The following is a 23,888-nucleotide window of genomic DNA, read 5'->3' as shown; positions in this document are numbered from 1 at the left end:
GTAAGATTATTTTGTAAGGGAAAATACAAGATTTTGTAAGGGCATGGAGCCCTGGAGCGCGACAGGTATGCATTCGATATCACTCTACTATACTGCAGAGTTTTTCAACCAGTGCTCCGGGGCACACTAGTGTGCCGGAGACCTTGCTGAGTGTGCCGCAGGAAATTTTCCGATATTATCTTTCCATAAAAAGTGCATGCCATGTTTCGGTATATTTCCTTTTATTCCAGTGGTCAGCCAAAAACCTTTAACCTTCATCTACATGGCAGCAGTTTCCTATTCTTTTACCCTTCATATATTATGAGGTAGACGGGGAAGTGTCATAAATAACCTCTTTTGTTTGATGAAACTGTACAAGATTGTGCTCCAATAGAAATAATACAATTAATCAGTGTAAAAAATATTGCTTTTAATTGTACTCATTTGGAAAAAATTGTATCTATCCATCTAGACATCTATCTATCTAGACATCTATCTATCTAGACATTTATCTCTTTCCCTCTATCTATCTATCTATTTCTCTTTCTCTCTCTCTCTTTATCTATCTATCTATCTAGACATCTATCTAGACATGTATCTATCTAGACATCTATCTAGACATCTATCTCTACCAATCTAGACATCTATCTCTTTCTCTCTCTATCTATCTATCTAGACATCTATCTCTTTCTCTCTCTATCTCTTTCTCTCTCTATCTATCTAGACATCTATCTCTTTCTCTCTCTATCTACCTATCTAGACATCTATCTCTTTCTCTATCTATCTATCTATCTATCTAGACATCGATCTCTTTCTCTCTCTATCCATCTATCTAGACATCAATCTCTTTCTCTATCTATCTATCTAGACATCTATCTCTTTCTCTATCTACCTTCCTTTCTTTCTTTTGTTCTTTCGTTCTTTGCTTCTTTGCTTCTTTCTTTCCTTGCTTCTTTCTTTCCTTGCTTCTTTCTTTCTTTCCTTGCTTCTTTCTTTCCTTGCTTCTTTCTTTCTTTCCTTGCTTCTTTCTTTCTTTCCTTGCTTCTTTCTTTCCTTGCTTCTTTCCTTCCTTCCTTCCTTCCTTGGTCATATCCCTCAAGAGGGGTGACCGACAGCAAGACAAATACAAAGAAAATAAAAAGGAAAAAATAGCAAAAAACACACACAAAAAACTTTTGGACCATGGCCAGCCCAAACACCTAAACAAGTTAGGCACCTAAGTTGGTCATGCTTTCGTCCCTCCAGATGAAAGAAAAATTTAATGTAGTAAAATAAAAAGTCATTGCACTGGCAGATATTTTTGCTCATTTTAAGTATTATTTTTATATTATTTTTTTAGAAAAAGAAAATAAATATTTAGTCGAACTTTTAAAAGTTGTAAATAGAGTAAAATCCCAAATTACTGTGATATGATTAACCAAAATAAATAACCTGCATTACCTCCATAACCACGGTGACCAAAAATAGTGATAAAAATGTTACACTGTCAATTTAGGCGACATGATCATTTAAGCTTTAAAATAGAAAAAAATTGAATTAATACCTTAACATTTTTGACAGTGTGCCTCAAGATTTTTTTCGATTAAAAAACTATGTCTCGGCTCAAAAATGATTACTCACAAGTAATAATCCTAACTAAAGAGATTCATGCTTTATCCGACGGCACTAATTTTCTTTTCATCATATTTCCTAACCTTTCCTTGCCCTCATGTAGGTTTTAGATCAGTATATGGTTTAACCGAGTGACATGGCCGATTTTTTGTGTCCCGTTTCATCTGGAGGGGCAAAAGCACGACCAACTTGGGTGCCAAGATGCTCAACTTGTTTGGGTGTTTGAGTATTTGGCTAGGCCATGGTCAAAACATTTTGTGTGTGTTTTTTTGCTACTTTTTTCCTTTTTTATTGTCTTAATTTTTGTATGTGTTTGTCTTGCTGTCGGTCACCCCTCTCGAGGGATATGACCAGTGTAGGTAGATAGATATAGTGTAATCCTAGTCTGCAGCCCTTGTAGATTTGAGGTGTGATTTAAGGGCTATAGAAATAAACATGACTTGCCAGGGTTTTTGGTTTTAGGGATTAGCTGTAGCAGCAAGATGGTTGATAATTATGTCAGCTTCCTCTAGGTCAGGCATGTCAAACATCTGAGTTTTTTTCAACATGAGGGCAGTAAACAATTCACAATGTCCCTTTTAAAAATATTTAATATAATTGCTCTGGCTTTTCCAAAGGCCTGATTTTTTTTGCCTCCCGGAGAAATTACTTGGATGATTGACGCCTTGGTGATCTGAATGTCCAGCTATCCAAATCACCTGATCCGCCTGAGAGTTCCACACCAAGGGCAAGGTAGGAATCGGATTATTCATTAATTCCTGATTGTCGATTGCTGAACTTTAAGAACTGATGTGTGTTCATGGACATTGGGATTTCCTAAACTGGAGGACACTGGTGTAATTTTCAATTTTCCTTTATGTTATAGGAAAATCATTAAGTTTTATTGACCAAATAAGACTCTTTTTGAAAGATACCTTTTGTATTGCAAAGCAAAATGTGGTGTGCTATAACTAAGGTTAAATGCTTTCTATTGTATTGTCCACTGTTCACTAAATTGTTCAAATTTATCTTGTTTTCTCTATTTTACTACTCATTGAAATGTATGCTTTTTAAGTGGTGTGGTTCCTGTTGATTGGTGTAGTGCATGTGTGGTGCCATTGTATACAGGTAAGGGTAAAGGTGATAAGTATGAATGTAGCAATTCGAGAGGTATCAGTTTGTTGTCTGTGCCGGGTAAGCTGTATGGAAGAGTCTTGATTAAGAGGGTGAGAGAAAGAACGAATGAGGTGGTGATGGAGGAGCAGAGTGGTTTCAGGAAAGGAAGAGGATGTGTGGATCAGGTGTTTGCAGTACGACAGGTGTGTGAGAAATATTTTGCAAAAGGTAAGGATGTTTATTTGGCTTTCATGGACTTGGAAAAGGCGTATGACAGAGTTGATAGAGAGGCGTTGTGGCAAGTGATGGTGATGTATGGAGTGGGTGGAAAGTTGTTGGAAGCATTGAAGAGTTTTTAAATGAACAGCAGAGCATGTGTAAGAGTAGGTAGTGAGACAAGTGAGTGGTTCCCTGTGTTGACTCATGTGAGACAGGGGTGTGTGATGTCACCATGGCTGTTTAATTTGTACATGGATGGTGTGGTGAGAGAGGTGAATGCAGGAGTTTTTGGCAGAGGTGTAGACATGATGGACAACAGTGGAACAGGTAAGTCAGTTGTTGTTTGCAGATGACACAGCGCTTGTGGCTGATTCTGAGGAAACATTAAGAAGGTTGGTAACGGAGTTTGGAAGAGTATGTGATAGGCGTAAGTTATGTGTCAATGTTGGGAAGAGTAAGGTGATTAAGTGTTCACGTGATGGAGTAGGCATGACATTAGAAATCAGGTTGCATGGACAGGTGCTGGAAGAAGTTGAAAGCTTTAGGTACTTGGGTTGTGATGTGGCTGGAGTTGGTGGAATGGAGTGTGAGGTATTGCACAGAGTGAATCAAGGAAGCAAGGTTTTGGGTGCTCTGAGGAGAGTGATGAACAACAAGAGTATGAGTATGGATGTTAAGAGGGGACTGTATGAGAGTGTCATTGTGCCGACTGTGTTGTATGGTGCAGAGACTTGGAGCCTGAACGCAGATTTAAGAAGGAAGTTGAATGTTTTTGAGATGAAGTGTTTGAGGACTATGTTAGGAGTGACAAGATTGGATAGACTGAGAAATGAAATTGTGAGAGACAGAACTGGAGTAGTCGTGGAACTGAGCAAGCGTGTTGATAAGAGAGTACTCTGTTGGTTTGGACACATGGAGAGGATGATGAGGAGCGAATGTTGAAGAGGATCTACAGAGCAGAAGTCAATGGAAGGAGACCAAGAGGAAGGCCGCGATTGACGTGGATGGATGGTGTTATGAGTGCACTGCAGGAAAGAGGTCTAAATATAATGGAAGCTAGAGCTCTTGTTGGTGATAGAAAGGAGTGGAGAGGTGTTGTGAAAGGATAGTGGGATTGTGGACGCGTTCTTAAGGATGGGCTAGGCACCCGTATGATGTGGCAGGGGTAAACCAGTGAAAGCTGTCGGGCCCTGCTGTTGAACAAAAGAGTGTGTTGTGTCACCCTGACCCAAGTGACATGGCCGCTTTCTGCCGTCCCATTTTATCTGGAGGGACGAAAGCATGACCAAATTGGGTGCCGAGGTGCTTAACTTGTTTGGGTGTTTGGGCAATTGGGTTGGCCATGGTCCAAAAAATTTGTGTGGTTTTTTTGTTGTTGTTATTCATTTCCCTTTTATTTTCTTTGTTATCATATGTGTGTGTCTTGCTGTCGGTCACCCCTCTTGAGGGATATGACCAAGGTAGATAGATAGATAGATAGATACTACTCATTAATCCTAGAGCTAGTCAGTAGCTTTTCTTCCCTCTACCTAATGGCATACTGTAGATGCTACACTAAGCACAAAGAGCTTGCAGAAGAAAGCCCGACTCATTAAGTTAACATCTTATTAATAATAGATTCATTTAACAATTATTAAAAGAGAGCCTCTTGATTTATTGTGTCAGCACAGAAAGTAACATTATGAGCCTGGCTACTATCGCATATTGTCAAGGTTATTTAATGGGCTTAGTATTGTTTTGGTTGATGTGCTTGTTTGTTTTCTGTTCATACCAGGATTTAAAATAAGTTTTCCACATTGTAACCTAATGGGGCTCATAAAAATTTTGAGAAAGTAATAACTTTTCTAATGTGTTGTATCACATTGCCCTGTTGGGGCAGACTGAATAATAGAAGTGTTACACAACGCTTATCGAGAAGCATAAATTGGTGTCGGAATTGTTTGGCGCTACAATCGAGAAGTAGCGGGGACTATATAATGAGCCCACGCTACATAAATCTCATTGTTGTCAGGATGCTGTATTTTCAGCTAATGTTTTGAGCACGATCCAGCTAGCACAATGTATGCTAAGAATAAATAATTACAATTAGTAGCTTACTAGCTAAATACATCTGTTTTTAAATTTGAAACGTAAATATTTTTTCATACTCACTTCCATCATGAGGAATGCTAGTAGGGTAAGGGGGCACTATTGAGTCGTTTTTTTTATACCTAGGCATTGTGTAAAACTTTATTTTCATCTCCACATCTCATTAAGCTGCACCGCTTATCCTCAGTAGGGTCGCGGGGGGTGTTGGAGCCCATCCCAGCAATCATCGGGCAGTGGGCAGGGGACACCCTGAACTGGTTGCCAGCCAATTGCAGGGCACACAGGGACAGACAACTCGCTCGCTCATTCACAGCTAGGGACAATTTGGACCGGCCAATTAACCTGAAATGTACCTGTATGTCTTTGGAATGTGGGAGGAAACCGGAGTGCCCGGAGGAAACCCACGCAATCACGGGGAGAACATACAAACTCCGCACAGTAAGTCCGGTAGCTGGATTTGAACCCACACAGGAGGTTCCCAAGACCTTAGAACTGTGCCGCACACGCGCTAACCACTGTTCCACCGTGCTGCCCCTTTATTTTCATGTATGTTTATATTTTGGATTAAAAAGTCGATTTGATCCCGAAAAGACGGAAGACAACATGAGGGACCTTTCAGTTGTCACTGCTCGGGCCCTAATCATACAATAATACATCAGATATAGTGCGTTTTTTAACCATATTATCGGAGAGTATTACGAGGGAAACTACAACGAAAGTAATAAGCGAAGGTAGAGTAAATTGTGTTCTGCTGACTGACTCACACTTCAATGTGCCATAAGTGGTCAAGTCATTCAAGTCATTCAATTTTGGTATATTCCAGTCATGTTTATTTGTGTAGCCCTTAACCACAAGGAGTCTTAAATGGCTGCACAGACCACAGATTATTGCAAACCACAGACGACTATGACACCATCCCTGATCTAAAACCTGCATGAAGGAAAAACTCAAAAACCTCAACATGAGGAAAATTTAGAAACCTTGAGAAGGGACCGCACATGAGGTAACCCCCCTTCCAGGATGACCAGGCTGCAATGGATGTTGCAACAACAAATCATATACAGATATTGTCAACGTGAAATATAGGTCATTCATAAGCTATAGAAGTGTGTAATTATTTTCCGAGATAATGCAGAGAAGGGATCACACATAAGGTAATCCCCCTTCCAGCATGACCAGGCTGCAATGGCTGTTGTAATAACAATTAATACACAGATATCATCAACAGGAAATATAGGTCATTCATGAGCTATAAAATAGAAGTGTGTTTTAAGCCTGGATTTAAACGGTTCGACTGAGGTTGCGGATTGAATCTCAGGGGAAAGAGCATTTCACAACACAGGGGCCCGAATGGAGAACGCTCTCGAACCTGGGGTTCTCTTCTTGGCTCTTGGGATCACGAGTAGACCAGCATTTTCAGAGCGAAGGCTCCGGACTGGAACATGGGGGGAAATTAAATCTGAAAGATATGAGGGAGCAAGTCCATGCATAATTTTGTATAGTACCAACAGAACCTTAAAAGCGCATCTTAAGCTAACAGGGAGCCAATGCAGGTTGGCTAAAACTGGGGTTAATGATCAAACTTTCTTGTTTTAATTTTTAAAGCCTCGCTGCAGCATTTTGTACTTATTACAGCTTTTTGAATTGGTCCAAATCTTTATGATGTTAAGGGATCAAGATGAAAACTACTCACATTTTTCATTAACTTCTATAGCTTTTTTTAGGCTATTGAAAAATAATCTGTAGAATAGTGTGTGACTGTTAAATATCGTCCCTCCGTGAATGCCTTTTAAGATCCTTGATATCCACCACACTGTACAACTTGTCCTCAGGATCCCAAGCACTTGCAATAAAATCTCTCGTGTAGAGAAAAAAAAAATTGCATCCGACAGCCGGTGTTGTGGCTCGGATGGTTCCTTGCAAGCGGAGCTTAGAAGTACGCACATCATCCCTGCGGCGTGGCCTTGCATATTTACTACGGCTCCTGCAGAGCTCAATACCGCTCACATTGTGCGTGCATAAGGGCCGAGCCATGAAATATCTTACAGTATAACCGCTCATCTCCCACTTCCCGACAGTGGGGGAAGAAGGGTGCAAGTCAAGTCATATATATTTGTATAGCCCTAAGTCATAAGAAGTCTCAAAGGGGTGCACATACTGTACCACATACTTTTACAAACTACAGACTATTATTAAACCATTCTCTGATCTAAAAGCTACATGAGGGCAAAAACTTAAATAAATAAAGGAAACCTTGAGTGGGGTAATTCCCCTTAGAGGATGACCATGCTGCAATGGATACATAGACATCATCAACATGAAACATATGTCATTCATAAGCTATTTAATATACCGTAAATTCCGGACTATAAGAGACAAGGGGTAACAAACACATGGATTATAATCTCGGCATCAGACTAGGACAGCATAGGGTGAATTTTAGAAATTTTGCGAAGATGGAAAAAAGCTGTTCTCGTAATATTATTAACGTGCAACTGGAAGGACAGATTAGGGTCAAATGTGACACCTCGCTTTTTGACTAAGTCACTCTGGGTGATATTACACTTGTCAATGTTCAGAGAACCTTTTTAGAACAAGTCACGGCATTTAGATAATAACCAATCATTAACATTTCAGTCTTTTCAGGGTTGAGACACAACAAATTAAGTGACATCCATCTTTTTAGCTCAGTGAGGCAGGTCTCCAAACGTCCACCATTAAGTGGGACAGATTCCGCTATTGGAAGATACAGTTGAATGTGATCTGCATAGCAATGGAAACTGATCTTATACTTCCGAATGATATCACCTAACGGAAACATAAATGCTGAAAAGAAGGGGACCAAGTACTGAGCTCTGCGGAACCCCAAGGGGAACACTGAATGGCACAGAGGTCATTTCACCATATGTAACACGCCCTATATGAGGGTTAGGATCTGAACCATGAGAGGACAGTTCCTGAGAGACCAAACCACTTTTCCAGCCGATCTAGCAAGATATTATGGTCCACAGTGTCGAAGGCAGCAATGAGGTCCAGCAGCAGCAACAGTGATGAAACACCAAACTACATTGCCAGGATAAGATCGTTAGTTACGTTAACCAGGGCAGTCTTAATACAGTGATAAGCCCTGAATCCTGACTGCCTTATTTAAAAAAATAACGTGAGTTGTAAAATAATTCAGCTGCTGTGCCTCAATTCTTTCATGTACCTTATTTTCACGACTATAAGGCGCACCTAAAAGCCTTTATTTTTTTTAAAAGCTGACCATGCGAAAATATATACCGGCGTTTCTTTTCCTAACCAATGTGTCAATCATCATTTGAATCTGCCACTATTGGCTAAAGTTATTCAAAGGTGAAGGAGGCAGGTCCTTTTTAGCATTTACAGGCTCGGATAGGCTTAAACGGGGCAATTGGCCGAAAAAGATGAATGTGAAACACACCTTAGGTTGCTCTACTGCATGGAGAGAACATTTTTTACTAGTCTGTATTTGTAACCAGGAATTATGGGGCTAAACAGACAGCTAGCAACAAGCAACATCTATCGATGCAGATGCTTCACAGCAGATTTTTTCTTTTATTTGTCGGCATTATTGTGTGTTTTGGAGTGTAAATATTTTGCAAGGTTGGATTTACTACACTCTCTGATGTAAGGGGACCATGGTTGCGCATTATTATTGAACGTGACGACTTTAGTGAGCTACCCCGGCTTTACATCTTCCCAGTATCTTGTTTCAGACTGATCTGGATGTTTCTGTGATGAGTCTATTTTTAAATTCAATTCAATTCAAAGTGTTTATTGTCATATGCACAGTAGAGAACCACGTTTCTCTGCATAATGAAATTCTTGCTTGCTGTCCACACAGTTGCCAGCAAAAGAAACTAAAGAAATGGTTAGCATTTCTTGTATACCAAGAGTTTAACCTTCCTAATGATATGGGGAATGAAGCATTTGAGTGATTGGTGACATGGTACAGACACCATGTCCGTACGTGTCTGAGACACAGACTATTTGCTTCTTTGCGAGCTGTCGCAATGTTAGGGGTTAATAGGTTTGACTGAACTATCTGACTGTTTTTTTGACGTTCCCACTGAAGTGCCCTATAGCCCGGTGCGCCTTATGTATGGCAAATATAGGCCCCCAAAAATATTTTGGGGGGATGCGCCTAATTAGCCGGTGCGCCTTATAGTTGTGAAAATACGTTACTTTTGAATAGAAACGGTAAGTTTGACACCGGTCTGAAATTACACAGGCTTTCTGGATCAAAGTTGGGTTGTGTAGGTTTAATCACAAAGAAATTAAAAGCCGCTGGAATAACACCTGAAGACAGCAATAGGTTGATATTTAAAACTGAAGGTGCATGGACCCCAAGAAGATCTTTAGCTAGCAAGCCCGAGATTGTGTCAAACAGGCAAGTTGTCGGTTTGTCAGTGGAACCTCGGTTTTCGAACGCCTCTCAGTTCGAACAAATCAGGGTCCGAACAATTTCGAGAAATTTTTTCTTCGCTGTTCGGTTAAAAGATCGGAGTTCGAACGCCGGTAATGCGTGAGTGCGTACGCTAGGGTGCGATGCTGAGCGGTGTACGGGTGTAGATGGCTCTTTTCGTGACCAACTGTTATCGCGTGCGGACGTGCTTCGTTTTGCTTTCGCTTTTAATATAGGTGTACCAAGTGTTTTAGCCCCTAATTATGCCTCCGAAGAAAGTTAGTGCAAGCAGCAAAGTTGCTACACGTGAAAAAAGAAAAGTAGTGCGTACAACTATTGCATTTAAGAAAGAAATAATAGCAAAATATGAAGGAGGTGTGCGAGTGTCTGATCTTGCTAGGGAATACAGCATGGCTAAATCTACGATCAGTTCGAAAGTACGATGACTTTAATGACACTGTCATGAGTCACTTCATAAAAGTGCTAAAAAGAAGGCAGAAGCAAGTGTCATTAGATCGGTATTTTAAGAGAAAACATCCTTCCAAACAATAATTTTCCTTCCTCCTCCATCCCCTGCCCACCGTCTACCTGCGCCTTCTGCTGACCACCACAAAAGTAAGAAATCCTATTCATAATTCTTTTCTTTATCCTTTTTTTTATTTTTACACGTTTATGTTAGCGTAATCTTTCGTACGGAAGATTACGATAACGCGAACGTACGATTAGCCTGGGTTAGCTTTATGTTAACGTTAAACATTCAAGGTAAACATTCGGGGTGTTGTAACGGAGCCCCCTTTCCAATGAACAGCTCACCACTTGTTGTGGAGACCCGGGTGCTAAATGACTTGTAAACGACCTGATTTTTTTATTTTTACACGTTCATGTTAGCGTAATCTTTTGTACTGAAGATTACGATAACGCGAACGTACGATTAGCCTGGGTTAGCTTTATGTTAACGTTAAACATTCAAGGTAAACATTCAGGGTGTTGGAACGGATTAAAATGATTTACATTATTTTTATGGGAAAAATGATTTCGGTGATCGAACAAATTGGTTTTCGAACAGGGTTCTGGAACGGATTATGGTCGAGAACCGAGGTTCCACTGTATTTACCAGCTGTGTAAGATTATCATGTGACAAATCACTAAAACGGGGGAAACAAAAATCACCGGACAGCCACCATCCCATCTATAATTTCCAGATCTTTGATGTGTGACGCATTTACAGGGTCATTACAAATTTCTTCCTGGATGCGTTGAATCTTACTAAAGAAGACCTAAAGTCATGAGCTAAGTGGGTAGAACCATCTGGGATAATCTGTTGTCTTTTTAGCAATGCTAGTGTCGAAGAGTATTTTGGGGCGCTGCAATTACCTGAGAGCAATAGGTTGTTTCAGAAGAGGCAACGGCTGCTTTATACTTCAGCTAAATTTTGTACCAGGTCTGACGGGAATCTTTAAGCTTGGTAGTGAGCAATGTTCCCTGTAATTTTCCAGGGGTCTGAGCGTTCACACAAAGTCTGTGAGCAGCGCTTGAAACAATAGTGAGCAACAGCAATCCCAAGTGTGGCAACCAAGTCATTATTAAACATGTCCAAAACTTGACATCAAGTTACATTTTGCTGAGTTTCCGGCAATGCAAAATTATTTTTCTCTTTTGAATGAATTGACTCATGTACTATTGTAAAGGTTGTACGGCCTACAAACGTCGTTTGTTCTTACAATTCTTTCACAAGATATCCATTTCTTTTTATTTCCTGATATATTTTGTCGCATAATATTAACATTTTTTGGGGCTTATTGAGTCTGTTGTACGATACAGAACTGTACTTAATCACATATTTGAGTGGAAGTACAATCTTTGCAACAAGATACACTTGATATAATCGGAAATTATTTGAATGCAACACAAACTTTTTCTTCTTTTTTCCGTGTTTTTTTTCTACTTGTTTTTTTTTGAAATCCGTTAAAAAAATCTTATTGTTTTTTTTTTTCCGAGCTGTTATTTTTTTCTTTTTGTTCTCTATTGACTTTTTTCCTACATTTCTTTCTTTTTTTCTGGCTTTTTTCTAAATTTTTCCTTCTTTTTTCTCTTCCTTTTGTTTCTTTTTTTCTCAGCTGTTCACTACTTTTTCCATTTTGGTATTTTTTTCTTTTTTGTTCCATTCCCCCCTTCCTTTAAGTCTTTTTGTGCATCATTTTACATAATATTTGGTCATGTTGGGATTAAAGAAGCAAAAACAACCCGAAGAGCCGTTTAGGACCCGAAAGAGCAGGTTCCTTTTAGTGAGCCTAGCCGAAGAAGCCGGTTCCCCGACAAACTCTACTACTTTACTCAACTTCGTTCTCCTTCGACTTTAAAATACCGCATTTAGGACACAACATCAGGGGAACCCGTGTATTTTGACCTTCATGCACTGTAACTTTGACTTGAGTCGCTTCTTAATTAGTAATTTTGAGCCCTCATTTTTGTGCGCTGGCTAGATTTTCTTGTGCGCTGAGAATGTGCGAACAGTGCGCAATTGCGCACGCGCGCAGCTTAGAGGGAACACTGGTAGTGAGCCATTTTTGTTCAAATTCACTGCAGTATTGTTTAAATGATTTAGTTTTGAAGTAATTTACAACCAAACAGGAAAAGCAATTTATACACAGTGTTCAGATAATGGGTGGGACAAAATCCAAATAAGGGAAATACAATGAAACTTTAGCTTAAAAAGAATGGGCCTGAATTAAAAACATTGCTTCTCATTAAGGAGTCACAATCACAGTACATATGAAAACAAAAATGTAACATAAGAAAAGAAAAGCTTACGTATGTCATTGTTCTTCTTCTTAAAGGTGGTGTCCTTTACTTTAAAATATTTTACTTATTGACGCCATCTTCTCTTTTAACACAATGTGACATTGATATAGACTTAATAGAGAAAATATTTACCTAAAAATTGGGACTGAAAAGGCCCTTTTTTCCCCGAGCTTTCAACCCTGCACCATATGCAATGATGCGGACAATTTATGCATCTTTTTCTAATGGCCGCCAGAGGCGCCTGGGCAGTAAAGGTAAGAGTGAGATAGGTGGAAATATATATAAATATACATTTTGAATCTTGCCGTTTCGTGATGTCCTCTCGACTCTGCTCAATTCTCAAAATGGCTGCCCCAGACAAAGCTAAAAAGAATAGTTGACTTTGCACCCTAACTGATATTCTTCAAAAAAATATTAACACTCACTTGTGGATTACGCACACCCTTATTTTTTTAATAAAATTCTGTTTAGAAATTTAATTTATTGTTTCCCCAGTTCAAACTTTGCAAAGGCACTAGGTTTTCATCTCTTTATAACACTATTCTATACACTAGTCATTGTACCAGAGCCGAATGTTAATTTCGTTGCGGATTTCACATTTGAATTACGGCTGCAACAACTAGTCAATGAAATCGATTATTTAAAGCTTTGGCAAATAATTCTCATCGATTCCTCTGTTTATTGTTAAGTTATTTGACAAACACTTGGATTATTTATTGTTTTATATTATAGAATATTCTGTTACAATGATAATAAATCCAATGCTATTCTTATATTCTATTCAAGGCATTCAAGTGAAAAACTTGTAACGCGAATGTTAATTTCATTGTGCATTTCACATTTGAATTTGGGGCGGCAGTAGCTCAGGAGGTAAAGCGCTCGTCTTGGGATCAAGGGATCCCAGTTCGAATCCCGGCTCGTCCGTGTTACATGTCGAAGTGTCCTTGGTTAAGACACTGAACCCCTAATACCCCCAATAAGCAGGTTAGCGCCTTACATGGCTGCAAGGCCGCTATTGGGAAATGTGAAGCACATTGTAAAGCGCTTTGGGAAGTCATTGACTTGAAAAGCGCTATATAAATGCAGATCATTTCATTTTCATTTCAATTACAGCTGCAACAACTAGTCGATAAAATAGATTATTTAAAGCTTTCGCAACTAATTCTCATCAATCCGTCTGTTTATTGTTAAATTATTTGACAAACACTTAGATTATTTATTGTTTTATATTATAGAATATTCTGTTTAACATTTAAATAGAGGAGGGAATAAAAAATGTGCTTTTAAAAAATCCGATTCATCGATTAATCACAAAAATAATCAACTGATTCATGGATTATTTAAATAATTGTTAGTTGCAACCCTAGTTAAAATGACACTAAATCCTATTATATTGTTCTATTCTATTCCAAGCATTGTAAGTGGAAAAAAAAACTCATTGTAAAATGTTAAGTGCACTATAAAATTACCATTCATCTTGGTTACTTTGACTCCAAATATTTTAATAAAGAGATAAAATCTAATGCCTTTTCGTCTGTCATCTATTTGACAAGTAGTATGGATTCTGCGGTCTCATGGCCATGCCAGGGTTCGATTATTGTTCCGTCCAATGTTTTGCGATTGTAATCAAAAACCTCTTATATACAGACTCTCCCCTACTTACGACCATTCGACCTTTGAAAAATGGTAGGTAAGAACATTTTTTTCGGGATGTCCAAAAAATACCCGGACTTTGCTGTAAATTAGATTTTGTATTGTGTGCACCTTTTTCTGAGTAGAGGACATTATTTTAATGCTTCTTTCTGACATTACCGGCGTGTGGTGGCGCTGTGAGAGGTCACCCAGCATCCACCCTGAAGAAGAAATCCGCTTCCTCTTCCTAGTCCGTGTGTAAACATTCTACACTGTATCTTTGACAATTTTATTGTTTAATATCTCTTGAAGAGGTGAGCCGTTTTTTTTTTTTTTAAATGAAAGTCGAATAAGAAAGCTTGATGCTGTTGAGAAAATGGTTGGATCCCTTTTTTGGTCCTCTCTACCACGGAAGAGGACCTCTTGAGGCCCATCTTCCAAAAGTAAGTTAAACTTAACTTTACCTTTTATAGATCATATTATTTTATGAAATGTTTATTTTTTAGTACAAAACAATGCAGGTTATAGATACAAGCCTTAAACATACTTCCATAAACCTTAAGCATACATTCCATACACAAAATATAGCACTAAAGCAACTTACGAACAAATTCAACTTACAAACGTTCGTCCAGAACGCATCTTGTTCGTAAGTAGGGCAGCATCTGAAATGCGCACCCAAACTTGAAGGTCTTTTTCAGGTGGAAAAAAAGGGGGGTTATACGGTAATAAATATGGTAATCAAAACTCTTGTCTTTAGACCAGTAGGGGCCAAAAGAACAAATTATTGTTACGGAATCACTTTCAGGAACTACCTTCGCATGTTTACGTGGGGCAGTTAAAGGGATTGTAAATACCGAATTTTTTTTTTTAATTAGGCACAGATCATCTAGTATTCCTCCCCGCAATCATTCAGATTTTTTTCAAAATATTTCATGCAACGAGGCCTCGAGAAATATACTCTCAAAGTCGACCAATTTGGCATACGGTATACCCTCTATAGTTGTGACTTAAGAATGGCGGGTCTCGTTGGAGCAACATATGAGACACCTTATAAGCACACCGCGATTGCAGTAAATGGTGATTGCATAACGCTCATTCATGCTTGGAGAAATTTACTTACCGTGTCGCTGGAGGAATTGTTATTGTTATGTCCGAGTTGCATGCTCTGATCTGCAAAAACGATGTGAGGTAAGCTTACCTGCTGCTGTTATAGTGTGTCTTCATCTTTGCCTTTGCCTCCTCTTAGGTAGGCAATAGTGGCTTTTACTTTGAATTTTCCGTCGCATAGTATAATATTGTTTGGACGGCTTGCCGTTAGCGTTGGGGCTGCCGAAGGCTTCCAGTTTGGTTTGGTCCATGTTAGCCCAGTTAGCAGTCAGCTAGCCTGCCGTGCCCATTGGTTAATTCCCAGCTAATTTTAATGTGTTGTCACATCTGTGTTTCGTTGTTGGTTCTTGGGTAAAATGGCTGCTGACTGGCGTTGAACGTCCTGGTTAGCTCCCTTTAGGAGCTGGCTTGCTTGCCGTGTCCCTTGGTTTAATTCTGACTGGCTTTGTGTTTGTTTGTTTTGTTGGCTCCTGGTTAGTCTGGCTGCTTTCTGCGCACTTTTGGTCAGCCAGCCTCTTGTTTTTTCGCAGATCGGTCCCGATTAGCCCTCTTTAGCAGTCACTAGACTGACGTGTCCATTGCATTATTCCCAGCTGGTTTAAACTCCTTTGTGTGATATTCCTGCCTGTTTGCTTTATTTTGGCTGCTCATTATTTGTTGTATCATTGCTGCACCCACCTGCGACTTCACGCCCAAGAATTCTCCACAAAAACTAGGCTTAAAACACTTGGAACCTCTTCGACTAATTAACACGTAAACCGACTTGGTGACTGGCTTGCGAGGGTGCCGGTGTTACTCTGATGACCTCACAGCTCAGAAAGTCAAAGACAAGACAGGCTGTCTTCAAAATGCATCATCTCAGAAAGCAGTGTTCTCGTTTGCCTGCGTCCCTGCGTCCTGGATGCATCATTTTTGCTGGGGACGCATAGTCTCAAATCGACGTGCGTCCCCGGGACGCAACGTTTTTGCCACAAAATCGTCATTATTACCCGATTACTTTTTTTTAAACAAAGATTTACTGCACTCCAAACTTTTTGTCAGGCATATCCGCCATTGTTGTTTTGGTCTCGCGGTTCGAGTGTTTGTCTGCACGCCGATCTCTGCCAACGAGATCTCGTTGTGTAGTGAAAGGAAGTCCATCTTTCTTTAGGGAACCGTCTTTTTTGGCTCAACTCATAAAAAAGAGCTGGCTCTCAAACGGCTAACTTGCTTTGATGATTGATATTACGAATTATGTTGTATCAAGAAGTTAAAAAAAAAAAAGGAAGTATAAAAGGAGAAAATAAAAAAAAGACAGGTTTGTGGTTATCCCTTTAATTGGTATATTACCAACAATTTGATGCAGAAAATGAATTCATAATTTGATGATTAAAACTGAATGAATATATAGATTTATATTATATATTCGTCGCCGATTTACGATTTCAACCTCGATAACACTAAATTTTGAGGAGCCATAGATCTCTGTTGGGACCCATAGATTTTTGAGCATGCGAGTCCCCGGGACCCATCACTTTTCACAACTAAAATATACACTGAGAAAGTAAATGGAATATACCGATATAATCAATGACTATTTTCCCACATTTTGCACGTTTTAGAATTTGGGTATCCCTTTAAGCAACTTTGGCAGTTGATCTCTCAAGATTGAGCAAAAACAAAACAAGCGGCACGGTGCCAAAGCATATGGGCAGCGGAGTGGCCGTCAGCGTGTAACAGTGCAAGGGTTGATGTATATTGACAACGGGGGCTAACGTGCGGGTTTGTAATTGCCGGCGGTGTGTTCGTGCAACAAGCTCGGCCGTAAACGAAAGCGCTCGTGCCGGCGCTAGAAGAGAAAAGCGTAATCCGGCGGTAATGGAACATGAAGCCGAGCATAAAATTGCCCCCTAAAAAAAGGAAAATGACTCCAAGAATGGCTTTCGGCTGTGATGAAATAAAAACCCGGCGGGTGCATACAGTATGCGGGAGTCATAAAGGGTAACATATCGGAGCGAACACTCGCCACCCTCGTCGTTTATTTTAACGGTAAAAAAACAAAACAAAAAAAACTAAAATTAGCCTATTGGGTATCTGAACTTCTGTTTGGCTATTTTGCAGCATTGGATGCAAAACTTCAGGTGATTTGGCATATCAACATTGAAAAATAGAACCAAAAAATGGGACTGAACCGCTGTTGTGTACATTCAAAAATATATCAACAATTACAAATTGTATTAATTTAATTTCAAATTGTGTTTCTACACTTTTTCTAAATTTTGCCTCTAGACTAGGCGTGTTAATACGTTTTACTGAGGGCCACACCAGCATGATGGCTGTCCTCAAAGCCCTATAAAGGTACGTAAATGTAATTGGTTTGTAAAATAAATGCAACTACTTTATATAAAGTAACTTATAAGTACTTTATTATTCAAGACAAAAATATTACAGTTGCATTGACAAAAAATCACTACAAATATATAACATCTTTTAAATTAAATACAATGATATGTATATTATAATATGTATGTATAATGTTGAGTTTGCATGTTCTTCCCATTGCAAAATCATGCATGTCTGGTTTATTAGCTAGTTCAAATTTTCCCTAGGTGTGAATGAGCGAGAGTGTTGTCAGTCTTTATGTGCCCTACAACTGGCTGGCAACCAGTTCAGGGTGTCCCCTGCCCACTGCTCGAAGATATCTGGGATGGGCCTCCAGCATCCCCGCGACCCTACTGAGGATAAGCGGTGCAGATAATGGATGAACTGGATGTTGCCAAGGCATGTTACTGTTGTGAAATTGTTAAAGATAATTTCTTCCTCATGCCATGAGGCTCTTTAACCCACATTAGACTACACCCCCACATTGCATTTACCCTATTTATATTACAGTATATATTTTATGTAGCACTATTTAAATACTCTATATCAACACGTTACATTGGGTATTTATGTATTGTATTATATTCCTTTTACTTTATTATTGTTTTATTTTCAACACAAGGATACTGCTGGAAGTGTGAATTTCTCTACGGGGATGAATAAAGTATCTATCTATCTATCTAGACATCTAGACATCTATCTCTATCTATCTATCTAGACATCTATCTATCTACACATCTATCTAAGATGCGGAATGAAAAGTATTTTGTGCCCAGTATTTGAGTGTCTGTAATGGATTTATATAGAATAGCACTTCTACTCAGAGTTCCTTAAAATTCGGACTATAGAACACACCATATTATAAGCCTCATTTAGTACATTTTAAAAGGACAAAACATTTTGTACATAAGCCGCACCTGACTGTAGGTCGCATGTGCCCACATTGAAACATGAGATATTTACAGCTAAGGTTTTTGGTTTGGTTTGAACAAATTTATTGACACTAATAACCGCAAACAAACAATGTGAAGTTTTAACAACCTTTCTCGACAATCTTAACAGCAATCAAGCATATTCACAATTTCGTCATGTAACATCTTTGATAGTGTCAATAGATCCGTCCAGTTTGAACAAATTCATTGACACCAATAACATCAAACAAACAATGTGAGATTTGAACAACCCTTCTCGACAATCTTAACAGCAATCAAGCATATTCACAATTTCGTTATATAGCATCTTTGTCAGTTTCAATAGATAAGGAGGTTAATTTTCAGTGCCTTAACCCCTTATTATTCCGCTGCCCCCCGGACTGTAGAGTAGCAAATACATTTCTGTATGATGTCACCAGTCACTGAAATACATCATGCCAGATATAAAATATACTCTGAGATCAGGGTGAAACAATGTACCTGAAATCTATAAAGCCGGCATAATTCACAAGTACGTCCCCTGTCCATTCCATGTCCGTGAAAATGGCTTCGTTACATCAAGCACAATCCATAGAATCCAATGGGTAAAATATTTATTCCCAAAAACTCGATAATGGCGTCAGATGAATTAAATTACGCTTAAAACAATTCTGCTTCATTGCACTTCTTGTAATCTGTTTGTTTCACCTTATTATTTCTGTTTACAAATAAACGGACTCGTAGAATTTTAACTTTCGATTGACACCTTTTCCATGATAAAGTGTCTCTTCATGCTAGTTTTATTCATGCACAAAGTTGCATTAAACCTGCGTCTTCCTCTACACATATATGCCACTTGTCTCACTCTTACCTTTACTGCGCGTGGTGGGAGTTAAAAAAAATGCATAAATTAGGCCCATGAAATGAAATGATCTGCATTTCTATAGCGCTTTTCAAGTCAAGACTTCCCAAAGCGCTTTACAGTGTGCTTCACATTTCCCAATAGCGGCCGTGCAGCCATGTAGGGCGCTAACCTGCTTATTAGGGGTTCAGTGTCTTACCCAAGGACACTTCGACATGTAACACTGAGGAGCCGGAATTCGAACTGCGATCTCTTGATCCCAAGACGAGCGCTCTACCTCCTGAGCCACTGCCGCCCCCCAAAAAATCATTGGATAAGCCTGCAGGCCTGGTAAAAAAGTTGCATCTTATAGTCCGAATTTAATGGTATATGGATGGATTATTGGAGACCATTTTTAGAATACCGTATTTTCACGACTATTAGGCTCACCGGGTTATTAGGTGCACCCCTCAAAAATAGTTTTTTTGTCCTATATTTTCCATACATATGGCACACTGGACTATAAGGCGCTACAGTGGGAACGTCAACTAAAACTGTCAGATAGTTCAGTCAAACTTATTAACCCCTTAACATTCCGGCTCGCAAAGAAGCAAATTTGTGTCTCAGACACGTACGGACACGGTGTCTGTATGATGACACCAATCACTCAAATGCGTCATTCCAAATATCATTAGGAAGGTTAAACTCTTGCAATGAGCAAAAAGATGCAAGAAATGCCATCCATTTCTATTTTCTTTTTTGCTGGCAACTGTGTGGACAGGAAAGTAAGAATTTCATTGTGCAGGGAAACGTGGTTCTTTACTGTGCATATGATAATAAACACTTTGAATTGAATTTAAAAAAGACTTATCACAGAAACATCAAGATTAGTCTGAAACAAGATACTAGGAAGATGTAAAGCCGGGGTAGTTCACTAAAGTCGTCACGTTCAATAATAATGCGCAACCATGGTCCCCTTACATCAGAGAGTGTAGTAAATCCAACCGTGCAAAATATTTACACTCAAAAACACACAATAATGCCGACAAATAAAAGAAAAAATCTGAGAATCATCTGCATCGATAGACGTTGCTTGTCGCTAGCTGTCTGTTTTGCCCCATAATTCCTGGTTAGAAGAAGACGGGGTAGCTCACCAAAGTCGTCTTGCAGCCACCACATTCAGTAATAACACGCAACCATGGTCCTCTTACATCCGTGAGTGTAGTAAATCCAACCGTGTAAAATATTTACACACGCCAAAACATGCAATAATAGCAACAAATAAAAGAAAAAATCCACCAAGTAGCATCTGTATCGATGGACATTGCTTGTTGCTAGCTGTCTGTTTAGCCCCATAATCCCTGTTTACAAATACAGACTAGTAAAAAATGTCTATCTCTATGCTGTAGAGCACATATGTCAAAGTCAAGGCCCGCGGGCCACATCAGGCCCGCGAGAGGGTTTTACCTGGCCCGCGTGACGATATCAATATATTATTAGATCCGGCCCGCAGGCCGCTGCAAGCCGGCAGCCCGCAGTACGCATGAATACTACATTTCCCACAATGCAACGGGGACGCGCCGAGCGGGAGCAAAGCGGGAGGCGGTTTGATTTATTCAGCCGTCGATCAGCAGCAGTCATTAGCAAACAGCAAAAATCAAAAATGGCTAAACGGAAGGTGGACAATGAAAACCGGGGCTTTCAAACAAGGTGGGAGTTGGAGTACATGTTCACGGAGGTAGCTGGAAAACCTGTGTGTCTGCTATGTGGAGAAAGTGTGGCGGTGATGAAAGAGTATAATATTAGACGGCATCATGAAACAAAACACACGGAGAAAACCAAGATTCTGGACATAGAACAAAGGCTACAGAGGGTCGAGGAATTTAAACGAGGTCTCAAATCTCGACAGGGTCTGTTCAGAAAAGCCCAGTCACAAAGCGAGGCTGCTGTCAAGGCCAGTTTTATTTTAGCAGAGGAGATCGCCAAATCAGCCCGGCCATTTACCGAGGGGGATTTCATCAAAAACTGTATGCTTAAAGTCTGTGACGAACTTTGCCCAGGCAAAAGACAACTTTTTTCAAACATCAGCCTGAGCAGAAATACCATTGCTGATCGCGTAGACCTGTTGTCTAACAATCTAAAAGAGCAACTTGTGCAAAAGATGAAGCACTGCCAAGTATCAGCGTCAGCCTCAAACAAGTAATGTAGAGTTGTAGTAATACAGTACTGTATATAAATGTATGTCAATACAGTAATAATACAGTAATGTTTCCTGTGCAATTACACATTTGAAGTTTTTACTCCGTTCAAGTTTAAAAGTTAAGAAAGAAAGAAAGAAGGTCTTGTTTTTTGTTGTTCCCCTTGGGAATTTTAAAGCTTTATTGTCTATGTTGACTATGTTGTTTTTGTTTGCCGACTCTGTCCTGGGAGTGTCTCTTGTTTTTCGGCTTTTCATGGAAAATAGATCTTGATGTGGACAACAGTCTTTTGATAAAATTGTCTCCTATTTAGCAGAGAAAATGACTTTTGATTGTTATTATTTGTTAATCAGTAATTCCTTTTTTTCACACTAACCCAGAGAAAGCCCAGAAAGGAAAGTCAATGTACATTTGAGCAGGACAGATGAGGTCCAGTGTGTTGATTGCTATTGGTTTTAAGTGACAAGAGATTTTTGCACTTTATTTTATTGTATTTCGAGGCAATGGCTCTTTTTAATAATTTCAGATGATTGAATGATAGAAAATGGTTATGAGTTGTTGTTATGAGATATGTTATGAGTTTTTTATATAAAGGACATTTGTATTTTGTGCCTGCTGAAATTAAAAATGACTGACAGAGTTATAAGAAAATATTGCTTTATTTATCCAATCATATTGTAATATATTTGTTGTGTTTTCAGTAGGTTAAATCTTGGTTTCAGTAAAGATTGGACAGTCCGGCCCTCAGCTTGTAGCCAAATGTTTTATTTGGCCCTCCGTCCATTTGACTTTGACACCCCTGCTGTAGAGCAACCGAATGTGGGATTCACATTCATCCTTTTTGGCCAATTACAAGCTTTTTTTGCCCCGCTTTAGCCTGTAAATGCTAAAAAGGAACCGCCTCCTTTACCACAGAATAACTTTAGCCAATAGGGACCGATTCATAATAATGATTCTCACATTGGTTAGGAAATGAAACGCCAGTGTGTATATATATCCCAGCATACACCGCGGACTACTTACCCTACGAAGGAAAATCTAGTCAGCGGCTGCTTGCCTTAGTTGCAAAACCTTGCGACTCAATATTGATCTATATGTAAGGCGCACTGTATTATGAGGTGCACGTTCTGCTTTTGACAAAAATAAAGCCTTTTAGGTGCGACACAAAGTTGTGAAAATACGGTATAATTTCAACCTCATCATTCCCCAGTCGTGTTTTCAACTTACGACAAGGAGTTAAAAAGTGTGACAGTACGACAGAAAAGTCTGTCCTGGCAGACTTTGTGCGCCGGACTTCTCCGATCACTATAGTGCGTAAGTGAATAAAAGCAAAAAAGGATTATTCACGACCATCTGGCGGTAGCGCGGCGACCGTTCTTTTTTTGACACAACTGCTAGCTTCCCTGCGGGGTTGCAGCCTGCCCGACAGTCCTTCAGCAGTGTGTGCTGGAGCATAGCGAAAGCCTTATTTCGACGGCCTGAGGGCCGGCAGTGAGCGAAGCAGTGAAATATTGATGAGCAATGTCAGGCTCCAGATGAAAAAAAAAATCTTTGTTTTCACTGAAGGGCACGTACAAAGAAACTCCATGTTCGTAAGCTACGTGCAACAAGCAGGCCTGGTTTATTTTATTTTCAACGACAGTCACCCGACTCAACGACTGATTACCACATCTTGAGGATCGAGCAATCTTTGAGGACAGTATTATTCCGCCCTTGGGTGTAGAAAGGGCCAGATATTGCTTGTTTAAATGAAGAAGAATTGGATTGATTTTTTTTTTCAAATTGTATCACTAACGCGTATTTTTGTAACCAAGTTACCGTAAATTCCGGACTATAAGCCGAAAAAAAAAAAGTATTAGTAAAAGTAATTTTTCCCTAACTATCAACCCTGCGGCTTATTCAGTGATGCGGCCAATTTATGTAATTTTTCTAACGGCGCTTGAGTGTTGCTACCATTAACTGCCCTGTCAAAGCTATATTATTTTTATTAAAGCTTTGAAAACTCTCTCGGTGTACCGTCTTTCTTTGTAAATATGTGTAACCCATGTATAATTTGTATTTGCAACTTTATATTTTTGTAATGTATTTATTTGTATTTATTTGAGACACTAATTCTGATATGTTTTGCACGGGTGAACGAAAAATGAGGGGCGGAACAAACGCGGGGTGCCGAGTTTAAGTGGAGACCGCTAAAGGTGAGGGACAGACAAGGAAAGAAGAGGGGGGTAAAAAGTTGGTTAAAGTGAAAGGAATTGCGTGAGTAAATGTCTTCATCTGATATATTTTTCCCACCCTTACCTTTGGAAATATACACTTTTTTTCCTTGGATTACTTTCAACGGGACCCGGACTCTGCAGGTCTGCATCAAACCTTAAGTACCGGTATCATTTTCCGTTCATTTTGCCGGCTGTGATTTTTGGACTGTGGACTTTAATGAAGGACATTTAGTTTCAATCGCGGGACTTGAAGTCGGGTTTGGGTTAATTTTGTGTTTGTGTTACATTTTTTTAATGTGGGCGCATGCGGCTTATATACTGGTGTGGCTTGTGTATGTACAAAATCGGTTTTGCTCTTAAAATGTGGTGGGTGCGGCTTATAATCAGGTGCGCTCTATA

The 23,888-nt window shown here is 39.4% G+C and overlaps 1 long non-coding RNA gene across 2 annotated transcripts in view; it reads left to right on the top strand.

Annotated features, from left to right (window-relative positions):
- The window catches only part of LOC148346341 (uncharacterized), a 58,411-nt gene that overhangs the window by 2,148 nt on the left and 32,375 nt on the right, over window positions 1–23,888 (top strand). For both annotated transcript variants that reach the window (XR_015848218.1, XR_015848219.1), the window contains exon 2: window positions 2,208–2,322. This is a non-coding gene — a long non-coding RNA (uncharacterized LOC148346341). The remainder of the gene's footprint in view (window positions 1–2,207; window positions 2,323–23,888) is intronic.

This window comes from Urocampus carinirostris, chromosome 20 (genome assembly GCF_059441175.1).
Source record: "Urocampus carinirostris isolate Australia breed hairy pipefish chromosome 20, RoL_Ucar_1.0, whole genome shotgun sequence".
In the NCBI taxonomy this organism is placed as follows: domain Eukaryota; kingdom Metazoa; phylum Chordata; class Actinopteri; order Syngnathiformes; family Syngnathidae; genus Urocampus; species Urocampus carinirostris.
The sequence above is the reverse complement of the archived record's forward strand: the minus strand, read 5'-3'. Positions and strand labels throughout refer to the sequence as shown.